Genomic DNA, 23426 nt, shown 5'->3' with positions numbered 1-23426 from the left:
TATGTCAAGCAAACATTAACTAGTATGCAAACATCTATTGACAACCATCCGCAAAAGTTTTCTGCAGTTGAAGTCGAGAATGCAATCAAGGTGAAAAGACTTCAATCAACTGACTTGGCCTCTACTCTACAGCCGTCTCCTGTTTTCATCGTGGCCCACCTCACCTCGCAGATGAAAACACGTCTTGTTGGATTACGCCAAGTTGTAACGCCCCCAACTCCCAAATTTATAGGTCCCGACTTGTTCAGTGGAGAAGGGTGTGGGTTGAGTTCACTAAGATCTACTCCTACTGTAATGTCACTAGCTAATCTCTGGTGGAATGCAAGGGTATTTAATAATATGTTTTGAGGATAATCCACCCCATTAGTTATGTAGATGAATTTGTAGGACGACAATGGGGAATCAATGCTACGGCCCAGGTGGACAGTGACTCAACAGTAAGGCAGATCTAGCCCAAGGAAAGTACACTATTGACTATTCATGCTTATCCGATTATTAATAGATATAGACACACATACTTAATGACTGAAGCCTAGTAATTGGCATTCAATACATAATACCCACTGTGATACTGTTAACTGTAAGTAATGATCATGTGATACCAGAATTATGATAAGAGTCAGGGTTATCTGACCTTCCTTGTTATGTGTATTTAAACAAAACAATCAATACTTACTTACATCAATACATACTTTATACTTAGCAATCCAATTGAAATTCGCATTCTAATATGATAATTCAACATATTAATTCATTCATTCATTTTGGGAGATGAGGCGTTACAAAGTCGCTAGCCAAGGATGGTCTTCTCGCCTTTATATGGTCAAGGAGGGGAAGATTCTGGTGAAGAAGACCTGCCTGTGATAAGAGTGCGGAGTACGGGAGAAGTTGACTACATCGAGAGGCCGGGACGTGTCAGCGGCGGCAGTGGCGGAGGCAGCAGTGGAGAGGGCGCCAAGGGATCCTGCGTAAACAACAGCTCGTCCTCATGAGACACATGAACCACTGATATGGACATCTAAGTACTAGACTGCTTTGTGTTCTAAATTCTCTTATCCCTTTCATTTAGTTAACACAGTAGACCTATGTTGTTTTAAACTCCTTAAATATATAATTAGGGCTTATATAATATAATTGATTTAGGCTTATGTAATATAATTACGCTTATATTTTAAGTATCTACATAAATGGGAAGAGGATATTTTTGTTATTTCTATTTTGTTAACAGATTATTTTAAATAAGACGGAAAAGTAATCTTTCCTCGATCAAACATCTGTCTTACTGGTAATTCTTTTTCCTTTTTTAATATGAAACTGAGTGAATATTGCATCACAAACAACGTAGTTTAATTAGTTGATAAATATGTTGGATTATTTTCAACACTAACAAATTCGTAGCAAATAATATTCTGTTGCTTATCATTGACCTAACTGAGGAAAGTATGTTATAAATTGTAAAATTATGTTTACCCTTTAACTGCAAAGTTAGCATATAATATTTTGTTGTCCAACTTTGTTAAAGGTTTAAAAACAAATAAGCTTTTTTAATTAATTTCTTTTTAGTGGTTTTTATTATTATAATGTAGAGATAAAAACAGTTAGAGATAAATGACATTGAGGCCTCATGCCCTCCTATCTCTGGTTGGGTTTGGTTTTCAGTGCTGAACAAGAGAGATGGCGAATCAGTTTGTAAAATTTTTGTCAAGCAGCTTCATAACATTATTGCAATGCCAACGATCAAAAATAAAGCGTATAAAATCTTGGATGACCACCGGTTTAACCAGATCAATCCGGAACAGAGATGAGATGAGCAAACGATTTGAGAAACGCCTTAAACATTGTCGTAACATTTTAACAAAATTAATTATGTCCTCAAAACAAAATTACTACCGTAATAAAATCACTGACTTGAAAAGTAACAATCGGTATATGTGGAAAAATATTGCAGAAGCCATAGGTATAAACGAAAATAAAGAAAGGTTTCCCATTAAACACTGTTTGAGGGTCAAATAAGGGTTAGAAACTAATGATGTAAAATATGTGGCAGATTTATTAAACGAATATTGCGTGAACATAGGGGCCAACCTAACCGGTGCGGTTCCTCCTGTATCCGTGATTGTTGTGTATACCGCTGAGTATTATGTGGGCGTTGACTTCCGGCTGGAACCCATAACGGAGATCGAACTACATCGTGTTCTCACGGGTATGAAGGATAGCTCGGTCCCAATGATAACATTCCGGCTTCTTTGATTAAAATGTAGTCACCTATTTACAATATTCCTTGTTTCATATAATCAACCAGGGTATAAATAAGGACATTTATTAAACACTTTCAAACTTGGGTAAGTAATTAGAATTTGTAAAGGGGGACGGAAGGATCAATATGTTAGCGTCAGACCAATTATTCTAGCTAGTGTGTTGTCAAAACTAATCGAAAATGTATTACATTGGAAATTGAGAAATTTTAATTGTTTAAAATAACATTTATTTTAAACAATTAAACTGGAAAAATCTTCAATATATTGGGCTCCGGGGTACTTTTTTAAAATAGTTTCAAAGCTACCTTACTGATCGCTTTCAACTAGTTTCAATTTTAGACAACACTAGTTCTCCAATGGAAATCGACTATGGCGTTTTGCAGGGAATCAAGTTTGGCCATCTCCTGTTTCTAATTTTCGTAAATAATCTGGGTAAATTTCATCTGGTCGGGGGCTATACGTTTCTGACTTTTCTGTTTGAGATACAGCTGGGAGGAAGCTTCCGACCTGACATGCCGGAGAGTTGTCTGCTCGCCGTCAAGCGTTGGTGTGGTCAAAATCGGCTCACATTCAATACATAAAATAATTCTTGCTTATTTCAATAAGAGCTGATTGCGATCATGGCAGTGATAACTGTTACTTCATACAAGTGCTGACCATCGGAGCTGTGCGTCGTGTGAGCTTGTCGAAATTGTTTCTGAATACAAATACTTAAGTGTTATTTTTGATGGAAACCGTATGGAATGGAACAAACATAAAACTTATGGTAAGACGAAAATCCAAAAGTTCATTTTCATATTTTCGTTTCTTAGTATAATTCTCGCACATGACTTACTTAGAATTGTTTACAACGCATACATTCAGTCGATATTAGATTACGGTAATTTGGCTTGGGAGGAGGGATTGTTTTAAAAGCATTCATTATCCATTAGAAATAACATGAGACTTAATAATCAAAGCTGCTCTGCATAGAAATTCTCGCTTTCCTATAGACTTTCTTTTTGAGGAATTTAAAGTTCTAAACTATCTACAATTATACGTAAGAACCCTGATTATGTATATTTACAAAAACAAGAATAACATGTGTAAAGTATATCACACGTACTTCACGACAGCTTCAGTTAATATAGGAATTCATGACCCAGGTTAACCTTATCATTTACTTCGCCATCATCACATTCGTAGTTTATACCATACTTCCAGTTCATATCAAACATCCTCACCCGGGTAGTATAAATACGTGTAAGAACATTTTCAATAAATGGTTAGTAGAAATCGGGCGGGAGGAAATTAGACTATATTTCTCTTCACAATATATGTAGACCCGTTGGTCGGTGCATTATCATGATGACGCCGGCATAGGTTATGTATAATATAGGAACCAATACGTGTGTACGTGCATTTGCTGTGTTGTAAGGCTAGACTCTGTTAATCCAGTGTTGGTATGTATGAACATACTTAGAATAATTATTGGTACTTTTGTTATATTTTACCCACCAATATTTTATTTAATTTCTAAAAAGCACAACCTATTTTAAAGTTATTGTTTATCTCAACTTTTTACAGTTCGTAACAATGTATGTATGCACATTTTTGGTTTTCAATTTACTAAAATTGTGTATTTTAGAAAATAGTTAAAATAATTTGCTGTATGAAGTTAACTATTATAATATATAAAGGATATTTTAAAAATTAAATCCTTAAGTATTAAGATATTTCATTATTTTAAGGGGGTTCGGTATGCCCTATCCTTCCCATGTTAATTTGGCCAATTTTATGTACCTTTTTCTCAGAAACCTTTAAAGCTATCATCATCAAACTTTAAATGTTTATTTAAAAAATTATAATTTTAAATTATTTTACAAAAAAATTTTTTATTTACAACAAATTAAATAAAAACTTCTTTTTTTAACTTTGTTCCGCTCTAAATGTTAACAAAGGTCTAAATAATAGTGTCCTAAAGTTTGATGATGATAGCTTTAAAGGTTTCTGAGAAAAAGGTACATAAAATTGGCCAAATTAACATGGGAAGGATAGGGCATACCGAACCCCCTTAATAAGTAAAAAACTATTATGTGACACATGCCATGCAACGTTAACATTGTTTCTGCCTATAAATGTATAGAGTATTGAACTTTCGGTGAAAGAATTGTGTGTTAGATGTTAGTAAAACATTTAAAAAAGGACATCGCCAAATCATAACATTTATTTAAGAACTAACATAGAACAATTTCAATTATATGTGTATGAAATGTATTGAAACTTTTTAAAAAATCATCAGTATGGCTGTTTTTAAACATTATCAAAGTTTATAGTGAGATTGAAGGATTAGTAACAGGTAAAAATACAGCAGACTGTTCTTGCTAGCGTCGAAGTTTTTCAGATGACTTTTGTCGCTCTAATGGAAGGTTGCACTCCAACCCCTTTGTGGTGGAAAATTGGCTTTTGTGTAATTTTCTAGAAGACTTTCACTTACAACGCCACAAACTCGCCGAGTCAGCTTTACGTATTTTGGAGCCAATATCTATCATTTATCTGACTTATTCACTTATCTTATTGCAGTGAATTCCAGACACAACATAATATACTGTGACACATTAGTACAATAATGATATAAATGAAATAGACTAACCTATTTATTTCACCAACCTTTAAGTTTTTGAAATTTATTTCAAATGATGTACAGAACGGTATTCTTTAACAAGTAATAATTATATCAATGAGTGTTTAAATAATATTAAGTTTGTATTACCAAGGTCTATTAATAATAGCACGGGAAACAACATTTGTAATAGAGTATTATTTTTTAAATGGCTGAAAGTGCAGTTACAAGAAATGCATAGGACTCGCTCTAGATTCAGAAATGAGTTGACACGACACACTCAGAAGATCTATCCTCACCGGACTAACAGGCTACCCCTTCGCTGTTGTCCTCAAACTTAGAGTTCTCCAGGTAACTTCACATCGTTTTATAATTTAGTAGAATCTTCATAACCCAACCCGTAAGAGACAATTTGGAAAAGCTACAAGCATTACAGATTACTGGCATCTAAAACTATGTAATACACTCAAAAACATCAGTTTCGAGTAATTCAGAAACTCCACATTTTGTAAGTATATTTTCTACATATTTCGCAGTGAGATTGTATACCAATATTAAATATAACATACGCATGTGAAGTAAATAATATATCAAATTCAATTTAAGAAAGATTTTTTAAAATTTTTAAATAAACATTACCCACACGCTGAAAAAACTAATTGAACGTTAACTGAACTTGTAAGTATGTATATACACATATATATATATATATATTATATATATATATATATATATATATATATATATATATATATATATATATATATATATATATAAACTTTAAGGCTCTATGTATCTTTAAATATGCTATGCATATAGATTTTACGAAGCCTGTTCTCATTTAATGAATATATACATAAATAAATAAGTATATCCTAGATGTTAGAATATACGTTCGTTTAAATCCAGAAGAACCCAATATGAACTAAAACATCAAAAAGTCTAAAATTATAAAACATAGTGACACCTCCATGAAACGGTGACAGTAAAATAACTATTGAAGACATGTAATAACTGTTGTAAAGACATTCCAAAACATTATAATGAGTCTCATTGCAGAAGGTACACCATCATATAAACTCCAATACAGACAATATGATCATAGTACTTTACAATCTATGTTGCCATGTTATAACATAAGTCTGCGATCATATAGTAAATTCTACTCACATAATTCCGCCCTGCACTAGCTCCATTGCTCGTGATCACTTCCTTTGATGTCTAGAAACACACTTTATATGGAAACCTGACGTGTTATACCCTTGTACCCCTTTTTGAAGCTGATTTTATCGGAAAAGCTTCTTAGCTACCAAACAGTCGATCACAATATACAAACAATATGACAATCATTATCATAAAACATTTAGCATAGTACTGATTCAACGTACAGTTGGAGGAATTTAGCTGTGCTCGTGCAGCCCTAATACTACCCTTTCAAAAAACGAACGCTATCTGTGTGGCGGGTTGCGTTTACGTGCTAGCCGCTGAGATGAAGGCGCAAGAATCTGTTAACGACTTTAAACTCACGATTTCGATTTGCCGATTATTATTCACACATACGTTATTTTCAAAAACACGTTAAACAACAATATACCAACTGAAAATCAAGGATAAGTCCTATTATTGTTATTATTTGGTACTCTCTTATTATTTAATATACAATCACTTCAATAATATTTAATTAATTTATCAATTTGTATGTTATGGTAGGGCGCATTATCGACTACCAGTACCGAATTTGGTTCTAAATTCGGTAACACTCTTTCCTTTATCCACTTCATAAAAATGTCCCCATTCACATTGTCGTGATAGTCTCCACTATGGTTGCTTGCTTTCCAACATGTAAAAGCATTGGGCATGAACCTTTTGTCTCCATCCGCATGGATAATTATTAGTCTCTCGCCCTTGGAAATCGGCACGTGTAACCCTTCATTTGAGCCATTTGACCAAGTTTTGGTTAGATACGTGAGACGATAGTATATAAGATTCGTCTAAATAAATTATGGGACGTCCTTGCTCCCTGTAATTTTTTCAACGCTCTCAAGTATTTTATCCTCTTCTCTCGGATTTCTGGCTTTTCTATTAATAATTTCCCATTATTTGCCGTCCTTCTCCAAGTAAATTCCAGGCCCTTTAATACCCACCTAAAACTTTTCTCACAACCCTGGAAATATATTTTGTCCCTTAGCGCCTCCCTTAAAAGTTTTGCAGTCGGTATTCGATGTTCTTCAACATGGAAATTGTCAGCTATTCTACTACGTCGTTGACGGTTTTTGTTTGGTGTAGTAAAAACATGCCTCACACATGTTACTAACCTTCAACTTGTTAAGTTAACTGTTTATTTTAGTCACAACTCGCTTTGACACTCCAGTTGCTGCAGCAGTTCTTTGGCGAGCCTTTGACAACGGAATTTTAACAGTTTGATGGTCTGCCTCTTCCTTCATAAATGTATAAACATTACTCACAATTCCGCGAGCCTGACTATGAATAGGCTTTTGACTTTAACTCAACAGACATTGTCGGTAAAAGCGAAGCACAAGCTACACTCAGCAGTGTCACAAAACAGAGTGATTGTGGCGAGTGCGATGAGTTATTTGGGCCAATACGGTTTTTAACCATGAGTCAAAGGAAATGTTTTCGGGACGCAGCGCATAATGCTACCCCGCCACCCCTCCCGCCCATCACCACACACTCCAGGTTACGCGCACAGCTAAAGTCCTCGAACTGTAATCAAGGGTAGATCACTGTCCGCTCCGTAGTACTATTATAGGGTTAGCTTGAATGAAACACTCGGCGAATATTGAATCCAATAAGTTAATTAAATCTAAATGTAATAACTACTTAAAAATAGGCTGGCTTTAAATAAATTACTTGTTTACAAAATTCACTATCACTGATCTATTCTGTCACAATAAACTGATTTAGATTTCTAATTACACTCGAGACTATATTTAACACTGACACAGTTAATAGTCATTAACACGAATCCATATGTCCCATCTGTCACGATCACTAGTATTACCACTAATTCTGTCACTTCACCAGTTCATTTATAATAAAAATCCCCTCGCTGTCCTTATAAAGCCCCTGGCGCTTCCATAACATTCAAGTGGAGAAGTCCAGAACCTGATAGACGAGTGAAGAAAGGTCACAGCATCTACCCACCGCACAGACAAGGAGGAGCGGGTCATAGGATAAAAAAGAACAGACTCAAGCCACTGACCTCTTCCCCTTCAACGGCGATATTTACCTTGTATAGGAGTTTAGGCCGTTTATGTAGAACATTCTCCTACTTTCTCGTAACATGGCCAAAGAAGCTTTCTTCCCTGTAGGGACAAACCCTCCAATCTTTCAATGAATTCTTTTGAGTCCTATATGCAAATCATAACCAAAGTTTTTTGTGTATATTTTGTAGTAGGAATAGTTATGTTATCACTTAGTACACCTAATTTTAGAACGTCTTTAAAAACTATTAGAATCACATCTCTTTTTGTAATATTTAGAAAAACACATCCTCTATTTAGAATTCTCTGTTGATACTCTGCCAATGTTTCAAGGCAGTTAGAAAAGCTACAAATACATGTTTTGTATACACCATGTATACAAATTACTCCATCACTGTAAAAATATTTGGATTCTTATATGAATAGAACGTACTATATAACTAATAAATTTGACAGTTCTGTGGTTTTTTTAGTAGCCTAATATGTAATAATAATACTCCATGACACTAATGGAAATACAGATCACGTTATACATTTTTGGAAATATGCCTAATGAATCAATCAACAATATAACCTCTCTAGGGGAACAGGAACATCTAATGTGATTTTCTTTGTCTCAAATATCATGCTGCAAATTTTAAATACTAACAGTCCTATGGCAAGATAAGTTAGAATAGGAAATTTTTCGCGTGTGGCTGTGATATCTTCTGTGCCAACTTATTGTTATGATGTTGTTATGAAGTTGTTGCTAAACTTTAAATCTAATATACCTTTCCTGGTTATATCATATTTACAATAGTTTCGTGTCTAAGTCTGTTACTCAGAATATACTCGTAAATTTAAATATATATTTTCTACGAAGAATATATTATTTAGTATGTATCCAATTTTTGTAAATTACCTCGAGGCTGTACAACATATTCTAAGACAGGGAAAGCAGGTCATAAAGATTATGTTTTCCCAAAATGTAGCAAAAATGTCAGTACTAATCTATCTATATTCCTTTAATGCATTTAGTATGTTTATAAATACCCCTTTACTCAGTAAAGTGCACGTACGAACGCATGCACACACACACACACACACACACACACACACACACACACACACACACACACACACACACACACACACACACACACACACACACACACACACACGCACACACACACACACACACATATATATATATATATATATATAGGAGATGCACACGGTGATCAAAAAAAATTGTCAAAGAATCTGCGGCTGATAGTATTCACCATTTCAAACAAAAAATTTAATAAAAACATAGGTCGATAAATATCTCATAGAGGCACTAGTCGCTATTTGGATTTTTTCATAAATATTAATATTAACTAAATGGCGTCTGCTGAAAATGCGCAATGTCATAAAACAAACAAAAACAGTATAGTTGGAAAAATTTATTAGACATAAACTATTTGATAAACTTTATTATAATTTCAAAGCTACTTGTTTCAGTGACATTCGTCCACGCATATGCGAGCACTATTTTAAAGGTTCGCTTGCAAAAGCTAGGAGCAGCAAACATTTTATTTTTTATATACATCAGCTGTTGCAGTTAGGTGATACAAATTTTTACAATGTTTATAAAAAATTTTATGGTACTTTTCTCAACGAAATCTGTCTACACATAACCTAGTACAATATCTTTAAATATATGCTTTCACAATTCGGGAGCAACAAATAACTAATACCTCTTAACTGTAACATGTATGTTGCTCCAGGCTTTTGTAAGCGTACCATTACAGTCGTCGTGCTCACTATTTCGTTGACGGATGTCGAGGAGAAAAGTACTGTTGGAATTATTATAAAAATTGACAAATAGTTAACATCTTGTAATTTTTTATATTTAGTGATCCAAAACAACTGTTACTTTTCAACTGATATAATCGATGTTTCTCAATGCTTTAAAGTGTATAATGCGTTGACGCATTTCGTTCTAAAAGGTACTGTTGGAGTTTATATGAATCTCCGTGAAAAGCTGGTATCTAGTTGGTGCATTTTTTATAACTACACTGCTTTTTTTGTTTTGTGGTCGTCTTCTTGTTTTTGTTATTTGAATATAAAAATTAACAGGCGCCATTTTGTTAATATTAAAATCGCACCATTTTTTGCATTTCCCCTCATATATTACTACCAACGTGCGAAGTTTGGTACCTGTAGCTTTACTAGTTCTAGAAATCATACTTTAAAAAATAAAAAATGGCAGCTTGCGGCTAAACGAGACTTTTCTCGATCTATATTTTATGACACATTTTGTTTGAAATGATGAGTGCCATCACTTGCAGACGTTTTTGATAAACTTTTGGGAACATCCTCTCCTCTTACCATTAGGTATATTCTTTTTGGTGTCGTATTTATACGTTCTTGAAACGAAATGTAATCAAATGTGGTAAAAGGGAGGACTACATGTGATTTTATCATGTAAATGAACTAAGATCATTTACATTGAGTGATTTTCTTTAAATAATTTTATTTATTGTGTTCATTTTAACACATTGTAATAAATTCCATTAAAATATGAGTTCATGCGTTACATCTGTACTTTACTTATACCAGGTTTTGAACAGAATAGAAAGCTAGAATTCTTTTGTTTTGCAGTAATATTACTATCCGATATTAAATAGCGGTTCAATTCCGTGACTGTTGTTTGTAAAGCGTAACCAATTTGTAGTTCACTTTTGTACATGGAGCCACCATTACTATTCAGGAAGTCTTTTGATACTCGTACTAGACAGCGATACTATTTTCTATGCAGTTAAAATTATAATTTGTGATAAATAACAAACATTTTATATGATAATTGTTTGCCCGGTCACTGAAAAAAAACAGTCATATAAATACAATTTATTGCTTGTTTACTCTACCATCTAATAATGAAATATCCTAACATATTATGCTTTGAAACAATCTGACTCTCTTCCTACACAATATATATATATATATATATATATATATATATGTGTGTGTGTGTGTGTGTGTGTGTGTGTGTGTGTGTGTGTGTGTGTGTGTGTGTGTGTGTGTGTGTGTGTGTGTGTGTGTGTGTGTGTGTGTGTGTGTGTGTGTGTGTGTGTGTGTGTGTGTGTGTGTGTGTGTGTGTGTGTGTGTGTGTGTGTGTGTGTGTGTGTGTGTGTGTGTGTGTGTGTGTGTGTGTGCATTGTGTAGGAAGAGAGTCAGATTGTTTCAAAGCATAATATGTTAGGATATTTCATTATTAGATGGTAGAGTAAATATTTTTTATATATATTTTAAATGATATACTGGACACTCTTAAGTTAATTCATTTTAGAATACTTATACTTAAACATTAAAGACCAGTGCTTTAAGATCGTAGAATCAGATAGTGTGAATGTTTTTTTGGTGCAAAAGACGTAAATCGTATTCCATTACAACGATATCTGATATTTAATTTTAGAGCTTAAAGGATTTTAATAGCACATGAACAATTTCAGTCTGGAGGAATCCTATATTCGAAGTGCTTTTTTAAGGAAAGCACTTGTGACATAATGTGATGAACCCTAAAATTATTTTGTAACGGAGGGTGATTCTGACTGCAGAATTTACCGAGTACAAATGTAATTTAATTCATCATAACCACATACATTCACAAAAGTTTCGAAACCCATTAAATAATGAAATCTCTAAACTACTCGAAGTTCTTATGCTTCGGCCGTCTTTGGATATGGTAGTTAGTTGTTTCTTTCAAAATATGTAATTCTATAATATGTCCTTGCTGGCCTAATCACAGAAATGACGACTCCACGCATATATTAATCATTTTACAATTATAACGAGTTATCGATAATAAAATTAGTATAACAATTCGTCTCATTAATTCTCTCCCATTAACGGTTAAAAAACTATGCATACAATATTAGTTCGTGATTAAAATAGTATTATTTCCATACATACAAGTTTTTTTTATTGGTATCTTTCCTATACATGCATATATCATTTACTAACTGCTTCACAATCCCACATAAAAACTTTATAATTGGTTTCAAATAAGGTTATAAACCTTATTATCATTCCTCTCTTATTATCTCGCAACTAGGTTAAAGAGATTACATTTTCAGTTTGTGTCGACATAGAAGACAGGAAGCGGAAAGCTACCATCAGATCCGCTCTGGGATAATACTTCTTGATTGAGGCGAAACAGTCGCTGAGCAGCTGATAAATACAAGTGGATAGTTTTGTGTTTTTGTTTTATTTATGTTTGATGAATAGTACACGACATATTTCTTGGAATTAACGTTGAAAAATGCAACTTTGTTAAATTTATATACAATTGCGAGAAGTATATATTTTTTTAGGTTTAGCCAAATACGATGACTTAAGTTCAATTCTTGATTTAAATTTTGTCATTAAAAATGTTAAATTAAGTAAAATCCTATTATGCCAATACTTAATAAAAAATTGCCAAAGTTTAGAAATGAACTTTTCAGTTCCAAACATATAATTAATAACCTAGACAGAATGCTAAAGGAACCACATGAAACAAGTCAATAGAGAAAATGTGTTTATTTTAATATTTTTAGTAATATTCGAACTATTTTTAGACATTTAAGACTCATTTAAATATATAGTTTACATTTTGAAATTATAAAAATTAAAAAAGGAAATGTTGATAAAGAACATCATGACATTTCTGCTCCTTTCTAAAATTGCCGGAACTAAATTTTGCGACTTAGGTAGTGAGGAAAATGGGTAATGGGATGTTGTACATAATTTTTTTATTGGGTGCCTCAATGCATTTAGTAAATAAATCGCATGATACGCATGGAAAAGCCAGTATGAATTTACAAACATGGTTTGAATTTAACTGAAATGTTATTATAACTTGTAATTGTGTTCAAAATATTTAAAATTATTTATTACCACGTCCACATAAATAGAGAGTGGGAAATTCTACGGTGTAATGCCTTTAAAACCCACTTCGATATTAACCCTCTCCTGTTTGTGACTTCAGTATCTACGCACAACATTGGGTTGAATAAATATACCTGTACTATAACTGTTATAGCCAAATAACGAGTGGTCCTTTTTTCCAATAGCTAATGAAAAATCATAATCATACACATAAATCAAATCAATCATAACCTATTTATTCTGAAGAAAGCAACATTTAAAATATAATATTTACAAATAGCAATAATATATCCCACACACGTGTGTGGGGAAATAGCATATAAATAATCTGAATAAATATAGCCTAAACCTAGTATATACAGTGCATGCTGTAAAATAATAATTTAATAAACAAGAAGCACTATAACAGCTAAAATAACAAACTATATTATTAAATTTTTGTTGTTATTACATTAATTAAACCCCAGGACCAATAATCAAATAGTAAGTAATAAATATACTAAACAATTTGGGTAATCACTCAAATTGTTTAGTTTATTGCTGCAGTTTAATTAAACAGCAGCAATATAACTGTTGAGCGATATATTAGCTGTTGTTTTATTAATATTGATATTTAGCAAGTATGTTTAAAAAATACCAAGTATAAAAATTAAAAATAATAATTTTAATCATAAAAAATAATCAAGTATGTGGCGATTAAAATGAATGCCCCAATCTCTACACCGAGATTGAGAAGCCACGGCTGCAACACTTTAGTTGTCAGCTTGTAAAGTATTTTGGGACATAGTTTTATAACGAAAATCTGCTACTTTAAATTAATTTATATTCTGTAATCTATTGTTTTGCCGCAATACTAAATAACCGTACTGGTTTCGTGTCCTACTACCATTATTCTGTTGCGCCTGTGTAAAATTTTTGCATTGTTTGTTATAATGTAAGAAGATGTATAATAAAGTATTTTCTGGCAGTCAATTCCCGAATTTATTAAAAATGTATTTTCAGGAACCCCTAGTTTCTTTTTGACATACTTTTTATGGTAGGTCTCAGGACTAATTGATAGCAGATCTAAAACATAGGGGGAGGACCCGTTCCACGCTAACACGTAATATTACTACAGCTATTGAGTTTATCCGCATCCAGCACTCGACCGTTGTATGGAGAGTATAAGTTTAGTCAGCCTTTTTTATGTTAAATGCGTATACTCAGTTTAAGTTCGCAACTAACAATAACATGTAAATATTTCGTTTGCTAAGTACTATTAACTATTCCATGTACACAACCCGTAGAATTCAGGTACTATAGCAATCTAAGCGCCCTTGGACTGACCTGTCTTTTTAAGATCACACTAGTAGAGAGTTAGTTTTATTAATGTTTAGTGTGAATGCACTTTGGTCACACTAGAGTTTAACTTTCATAAGGTCCTCAGATGCTTGACCAAAAACATCATCCCACGTGGTAACTGCCGTAACTACATCTGCGTCATTAATGAATCAATATAATTTACTAGATATATGAACTCTGAAGATATTATATACTAGAATATTAAAACTTATGAGGCACAGAGTGCTCTTTTGTACAACGCCATTACCAATAATCTAGCTATGTTGCGATAGGTTGAATAAATGTGAAATGTTGGTTCAGTTTATCTTTTACTGCCATACTCTTGAATTCTGTAATCTTGAGTCGTTTGAAGAGATCCAGAAATGTTGTACTTCTATGGAGCTAAATTCAACATTCACATTAAATAAACCACACTTACGTTACGTATAGGATAGTCGGTTGCTCCAACGTGCTAAGGTATAAACATCGCATTGCACTTAGTTGTGCATCTATTGAGGTAATGGGAATAATGGGAATGTCTGAATATCTCCTATTTTGTAGTCTTAATGTTTTTGGAGTAGAAACAATGCAAATAGTTCATCTTTAGCACTTCGTCGCCGACTTTATTTGGATTTCTTCAAACAAACGTGAACTCCATATTTCAGAAGTGAAGTTTGTGACAGCGATATATTTCTGACTCTGCACCATGAGGAAGGTGACCTGGAGCTAACGATCAATGTTGTATGCTTCGTTGTTCACTTGATTTACTAGCTCAATTGTTTGTGGTTTTGCAACAGTTACTGAACCATATTATTCTTTATAACATTTCATTACAATTAAAAATAACTCTATATTGAGTTAATCTCTCTGAAGAATCAATAACTTAAGCCAGATCAAAAAATAAATTATTATTTTTTTCTATAAGCTTAGTTTTAAAATAGTCTTACATTAAACAACCCATTACATTTGTCTGGTAAAATATGACATCTTTACTTTACTTTACTTATTTTCTCTGTTAAGCTCAAACGGGTGGAAGATACATTTGATCGGGGAGTGCCAAATCATGTTTTATATATTGTGTTGAATATATTGCATTATAACTTTACTGTACTAACAGATTATCTAGGTTATAAATACATCCTCCAAAGCTGTTTATATTCAAAACAGAAATTACATACATTTTCTGGCTTTTTTCTCTGCAATAATAGATTTATAAGCATTTCGGAGAGTTATTAAACTCCATTCATTCACATTGCCTTTTGGGTCCAAATTTAGCTTGTCTCTTAAAAACCACATTTTATTCTCCTGTACCATTTTAGTCAGACTGTTTACTCGGTACCGGGACAAACCTAAAATTATTCGGAAAGATTCCATAAAAAACTATTTTTCTATTAGTAACAAAATATCTTGTAGTTTTCAAGCGGGAGGGAATAGATTTATTATTTATTTCTTGTTTTGCTTCTGCCATGGCTCTTCGTAAATAGATGTAAAAAATGCAGTATAACTCAAAATGAGGTTCTGCTGATACTGTGTGTCATAAAATCGTTCATGATAGGTCTTGGCATCTCTCCTTATTAGTTAATGGCACAAGAACTGGCTTCTCTATTAATACAAATAGGGTAAGTTTTAAGATCCCTAGGCTTGCACATTGGTAAGAAAAACGAATTTCAGACTTCAGTATAAAATCATACTTCTGCTTTATTTTGACAGTAGTATTAAATTTATCTGTGCCTAACTATATTTTAAGGGCTGCAGTATAATAAGGGCCCAACACTCGAATAAATTTTTCTGTTTTTAATTCTTAAAAAGTAATAATTTTATTATTAATAAAACAATTGTCTATTTGTACAGTATGGCGCACATGTCAGTTTCTCCAGAAGAGAAATTTAAAGGCGTTATAGGTTAATTGAATAAAACACTTCTGGGGGAGAAAACAAATTCATTATATGACATTACTTACATATTACCTTATAATGTTATAGCAGTTGTTCAAAATGACCAGCTTGATTTTGTATGCACTTCATACAACGACTGAGAACAGAATTACAAATTTTTAGCAATAAAGTTTTATCGTTATTAACAAGTTCAAATGAATTTCTAATTAGGTGTCTGAGTTCATTTCATCAAGATTTTGCGGTTTTGAAGCATACACAGTCTCCTATATAATACCCCACAGTGAAAAATCTCATGGGCTCAGGTCTGGCGAGCAGGCAGGCCAATCGATTGTACAACAGCGACAAATCCATTCATTAAATGTGTTATTTGAAAAATCTCGAACTTGGATACCGATATGTGATGGGGCTCCATCTTGTTGCCAGATGAGCGGATGAATATTGAAAACAGTATTGTTTCTGAGCTTGAGAAATACTAATTCTTGCAGCAACCGTAAGTTACTTTCTGAGTTAACATTTTTTTGAAGAAAATAAGGACCAACCAGTGCAGTACTCGAAATACCTATCCATACCATAACACCAGGCACATTGAGTTCTGCTTGGATTACGTTATGATGATTTACATTCTACTAGTACCCGCAGTTATGCCGATTAACGCGTTCATTTAGTTTGAAACATGCCTTATCACACCACAAAATTGATCGCAAGAAATTTGGATCAGCCTTTGAACGTATAATTATTGCCTCTCAGAATTACAATCGCGTATCGGAATTATCCTCGTGAAGCGCTTGGAGTAACGATGGATGGTATGGCTTAAATTGTAAGTGCTTTGACCTTTTCTGCACGCTTCTTGTTGATATTTCTCGTTCCGCAGATGCCTTACTAGTTACCGGTAGTAATTACAAAAGGTTGAGCAACTGTCTGCAGGTTTTCTTCGTTGCAAATTGATCGTGGATAACCACAATTCGGGGAATTTAAAAAGCTCCCTGTGTTTTTAATATCTCATTTAACTTCCGCATATACTGTCGAGTGGGTATCGCGATACCTGGGTATTTAACACTAAATTATTCAATTATTATAGCAGTATTTTTTATGATGCTTCCACTACAACTGAAGGATGTAACCTCGTTGTTGGGTTGTAAATATTTAAAAAAACTCACAAAGAAATAACAGATGCAAAGAGCATCACTTTACACTAGCCACTGGAACCGACAACAATGAACTTACTCCGTGTTCCTGCCAACTTAACATTGTTACCAACCAATCCAAACAAATACCCTAATTTATGAGGAAACTGACATATGCGCCACCGTGTAAGTATAAAATGTAACAAACGAAACAGTGTATCATATACTTTCGTATTATCATTTTGAATTATAAAGTGTATTGAAACCTTGTGACACAAACAAAACAAGTACATCGCCACCATTGCGCCCTTTACAGATAGCTGTATTAGTGTCCGTAACCGGTTAATCAGTGTTAACCTATTACCGGAACAATTTTATTTCAGTAACAGCTGGGCTGAATATATCATTCAGGCTAAAAAAACGTCGTTGTATCGCTAACCTGTATCGCCGATGTAATTTCCTGCAAGCAATGAAGCTAGGGATGGATATATATTATGCTATGGAATGTTATTATGGAATGTCATGAAGCAATATAAGTAGAATTAGATTAAGTTATCATAAATATGTTACTAGTAGTAATAGTTTCTAAAATATCAAGGGCGCTACTGACTTCCTCACTGATGGCCAGTGGGATTTCCGGTCTGTATTTTTCCTGACGTCAGTTCACGTCGAAGATCTGGGACGTGATACGAGGTCCGGAGAGAACAGATTGGAAGTGCCCCTGACCATCAATACTGGATTTGTTGGGCACCATTGAGCACTTTTAGCGAATAGAGAAAAATATCAATCGAGATAGTATCTGAACTCAAGCTCAGATCACTTAAGCACTCGTACACAAACAGATTTAGTCTCAGTTTACTTACAACTTAGTAACGTCATTTCAGTAACAGCAAGTTGCTAATACTAAGATTTGGATCGGCTGGTAACATGTTACTACGGTATCAGATTACATGAACGAAATACCTCAACACGTTATTGTGTAATAGGTTGTTTACCAATAACAGTATTTCTTATCTCGAGTGATGATTATTCAAATACTTTACATATGATTTAACTATGTTTGAATTAATTTGTGTCAACAATGTCGAACTAAATGATTGTATGATTGTATTACAGAGTTATATTTTTATATATAAATTAATACACGCATTTTAGAATACAGAAAATAATACAACTCTATGTATACTTAGTTAGAACAGCGTAGTACTTACAACTAATTTACAGGGTATACATATGTGACAGCATTTTAAAGATTTTAATAGGTATCCGATTCCATCTGAGTGTTGGATGCTTATCATACTACAACCATTTTAAGTACCATATCTGTAGAAAAATATGCCATAGAAGTAAGACATTGTTGGTAAATAAAAGCTTATAAGACAAACAAACCCTATGTCTATGGTAATGATACCATTTTAAAGGAAAATCAAGTATACTTAACAAACTTTGCCTTTTTTTTATTCCAATCTTATGGATTTGGTGTCCTCTGTGATAAACATATAGTGTATATTAATCTGTTATTGTGGTCCATGTTATATTTTTTATAGTTTTGTTATGCTTTTGAATATTATGAATAAACATTATTAGATTGTGTTATATGTGATAAACATATAGGCCTAGTATATATAGTTGTTATAATATGTTATTTATTGTGTTATAGTCTAGCTTAATAGTTTTTAATTATTTATGTAACCAGATTAAGCTTCAGGAATCTATGGTGGATCTGGTTGCCCTATTATAGATAAAATCAGATACAGACTAAATTATATATTTTTGTTGCAAATTCTGACATAATATTGTCATTGTTTGTGTTTAAAATGTTTTGATGGGATTGTTGTTAAGAACATTTTATAGATATATTTATAAAGCATAGCCTATAGTGTTTGTTGTTGTTGTTGTTGTTGTTGATATATAAGTATTTGTCAAAGTTTATTAGGTTAATTATAATTACTTATTATTATTTATTATTTTTTTAATGTAAACACATGAATTTTATCTATACAACAATAAACCGTTTGCTAGGGTTTGCTATTGGTATGAAAGCCTAGACTAAAGAGGGGAGGAGCTGCAGTTTGTGGTGGTAGCCGCGTACCGTACTGCAGTAAGAGAGGTTAGGGAACGGAAATTCGTTAGATATGACTAAACAATATGCAATATGAAATAATTTACATTTTGGAAGGAGTAGGAAAATAAATTATTATCAACATATAAATGCGTCAAAACATAATGAAGTAACACATACACAATAGCGCATACACAATAACACAATAAGGTTAGCACAGGGATAACACAAACACATATCACAGACTGAATAGGCAAACAGACACATTGACATATATTTTGAATGCTGTAAATGCTACACATGGGTGAAATAAATTAACACAGTTATTTATTTATTGATAATCAACTAAAATGAACTTCAATAATTAGAGCAAAATTCATGCTAGATTTGCACGTGCACTGCAATTGCAGAAATAAACACTGGTAGTGGCGGAACAAGGAACGCCTGATGGGAGGGGGTATTCATTCTTGTCTCATACCGATTGGAATTGGGTAAAGACATCGACTGCTTCTGAATCGAAATCATACAATCCAATCACACTATATGAACAGTGCAAATTTGTTAGTTAGGAACACGAACTTAATTTTAAGAGTTAAGAGACCGGTTTATCAGTGTTTATAATTTGAAATGTAAAGATAAAATAAAACAAACCTGTATGCTGTTATTCTTGCTTGAAAACTTAAAAAAAAATAATAAGTGCCAATTTTGATACGTAATTTAATAAATACATTGTATGGTTTAGTTAAGATAGTTTAATTTGGGCCCCGCTGACAAGTGTTGTACTTAGCTGGGCCATTGAAATGTAAGCTTTTGGAAATAAACCAATTCAATTCAATTCTTCCATGGTTTATCTCCTGGCTTGTCGGGAGAAACTAACACTTCCATTCTCCAATCAAAATAATTATAATACAAAGCCAAATAATCAATACGTGGAACACCACTAAAACACAGCATTACAACGTAACTAAAATCTACTAAGCCAGCTGTTAATTCAGTGCTGTACTCTGATTGGTCAGAGTATCAATGAATAATCGGTCCTCATTGTCTAAAAAAGTTAAGGATCTAAACCCTCTAATCGCCATGGAACTAGTGAGTTTTTATTCTGAATATTAATTTTAAATGTATTTTTCAATATGTTCTATTTGGTTTTGAAATGAAATAAGTTTAGATATAAATGTAGAGCCACACAGAAACAGTATGGAAAAATAACCTGAAATTCAAACTTTTTTCAGTTAATAGGTTTTGATTCTGCACCCCTCAAATAACTGTGAGTATATTATTTTCACATTATATTTATTTCAATAAAAAGCTTATTTTCATAACTACGTAAATTTATTGGAATTTGTCAATGTTATAAAGCACAATATAATTTAAGAAATTTGGTTGCTGAAACACTGTTAAAATGCTGTCAGATAGTATAAAGTTTGGACAAACCTTCCAAATACATTTCCAACTTTATTATTTTCAAATGTTCTACCAGCCTCTGAATAACCCCAGACGTAAAAGCGACACAGCACTGCGGGGTGGCGCCGTTATAGTTTGCCAGCGTTATTAAATCACTGTAGATAGTAAAATAATATAGCTGGTAATTACAAAATATGAAATAATATGTTACTATTGCTTAACATTGATTCTGATAGATTTCACAAATAATGTACTACAACTGATACTAAAGATATATTTTTAATACTGCTGAGAGGTACATATACGTAAATGGAACCAATTATAACAGTATTAGCATTAAAGATTTCATTATTTGATTATCGATAAGGACTTTTTGATAACAACAAAGCTTTAATATATTTCAAATACATTTTGTCCTTGTAATGCAGCATCCATGTTACAACTTTAAAATTTTTAATTGTATATCTAATACATCTTTTTAAACAATGAATAGTAGAATTACTTATCTACAACCTGATGTGTCATTGTTAGTTGGTCATATTTGGTACATACATAGAGGTATTGCCATAACGGGACCTTTGGGATATATCCGCAAGTTGACTTTGAAATTAAAATGATGTATAAATTATTATTATAACGGTATACATCCAGTCCACCTCTTAAACTTTTTATTATCATTATAATAAAATAATCAGAGTTCAGAGTAGTATTTAAAAAATCATTGGTTGACATTTTATTTAAAATAAAATGTTGGCATTAATATTTGTTGACAAAACATTTGTGTACATAATTTATTATATGAAGAATTACACTACATAAAATATTTATTACATAATCTTTTGACATTTTCACTACAGATTGGTATTTATTTAATATAACAACCAAATTTTGCTTCTTAATAATTATAATGGTTAACACTAGTTAGTAAAATAACTCCTAAATAACTAAAATTCTATCTAAAGTATAAGTAACGAAAAATAAAAATTGTCACGAAAAGGTCTTTATGTTATTAATTAGGGAACATTACATTAATATTATATGGGCGTAAATATCACTAAAATTATATTTAATAATAATTCGTATACAATTAATGTTTAATGCCCTATCAATTCCTTAAATTTATGTCCCTTTTAGTCAATATGCTCCATTTTATTTTCTCCCCTCCCCCTATATTTGAGTAATATTATTTTGTATCATAGATTTGTACTAAGCATAAACTTTTAAGATATATTTGCAAACCTTAATAAATTGTAAAAACTACGTGATATTTTAAAAAAAGAATAAAGTTCAGTTCTCTATTTGAAGGATTGTAATTTAAATCTTTATAACACGTTTTACCAGGATTTATTTCTTTTAAATTAATCATTTATATTTATAACCAAATATTTCAACAGGAACTAAGCTATATGTAGGAATCATGTGGTACCAAACTGGAATATAAAACCATTTTCATCATTGCAGATACAAATATTCAAGTATTCCAAGGGGTTCTCTGGCACTAGCACCTCACGTTGTCGTTTGTTGGCGTGCTGGATAAACTTTCGGGATAAAACCGTCCTTTCGATTCAAGTGAACAGACTATATTAATACTACATACATTTAGTAAAAACAGAAAAGCTAGCAACTACATTGAATCTCACTAAAACGCTTCTATACCATACTAAATATCGTGTCATGTATTGTCGATTTTGTCTCAGTTATCGATATGATCTAAGGTAATTGTTACAAGATATCAAATAATAAATAAAATAATGCCTCTTACTTTAAATATTGCGAGTTATATTTGGAAATTGTCCTCATCTGCATGCATTTTTATGTTTCAATCCGCACCACATACTGCCGATTCTTCCCACGCTATGTTTGGTGTGGTATACAACAGTATATACTGTTTATTTGTAGCGGAACTATTATAAAAATCATATTTGTTTAAACCGTTACAGTATAAACTTAATTTAAGGCATACTTAAACAAATTAAGAAAATTACTCGCAATGAAAAGTAAGTCTATATATATATATATATATATATATATATATATGGCACGAAAAACAGAGCCAAATATTTATACAAGATGTGTTAAAATAGAATTACATTGTACTCATTAAGTTGTAAAGGGATAACAATAATTAATTATATTAATAACTACATTAGGTTGAAATAAATATTAGTAACAATTCAGCTGAGGACAGTGAACTTTTATCTATGAATTGTTTACTTTCATGTTTTAGCATATAATAAATAATTAGAGGATATGAAATAGTTTTATAATAAGTAATGGATTAAAAGAATTACTTGAAGTTAAAACGAAATTTATGCAATACATTTAATTATTTATAACAGTTCCTAACATTAGCACATGAAATGGGTTATATACGGAAATAGTTTCTTACAACCACAAATTATAAAATTGACGTAATTCAATGTAATAAGGTAAACATGAGTTTTTCTTGTTAAATTAATGAAAATTTATTGTAAACCAAGACTCTTTTTGGGACGGCCAGAGTAAGACTTTAAACGAGGTCAAACTCTTCTTATTAAGAAAAATAAAATCCAAGCATTTAAAAATCACGCCATGTAATTCACCGATTCAAAACTAATATATCATAAAGTTGCTGGCATATTTGTGTTGAAATGTTTTCGTTTGC

Source organism: Homalodisca vitripennis, chromosome X, assembly GCF_021130785.1.
Source record: "Homalodisca vitripennis isolate AUS2020 chromosome X, UT_GWSS_2.1, whole genome shotgun sequence".
NCBI classification, from domain to species: domain Eukaryota; kingdom Metazoa; phylum Arthropoda; class Insecta; order Hemiptera; family Cicadellidae; genus Homalodisca; species Homalodisca vitripennis.
This window is presented reverse-complemented; position numbering follows the sequence as displayed.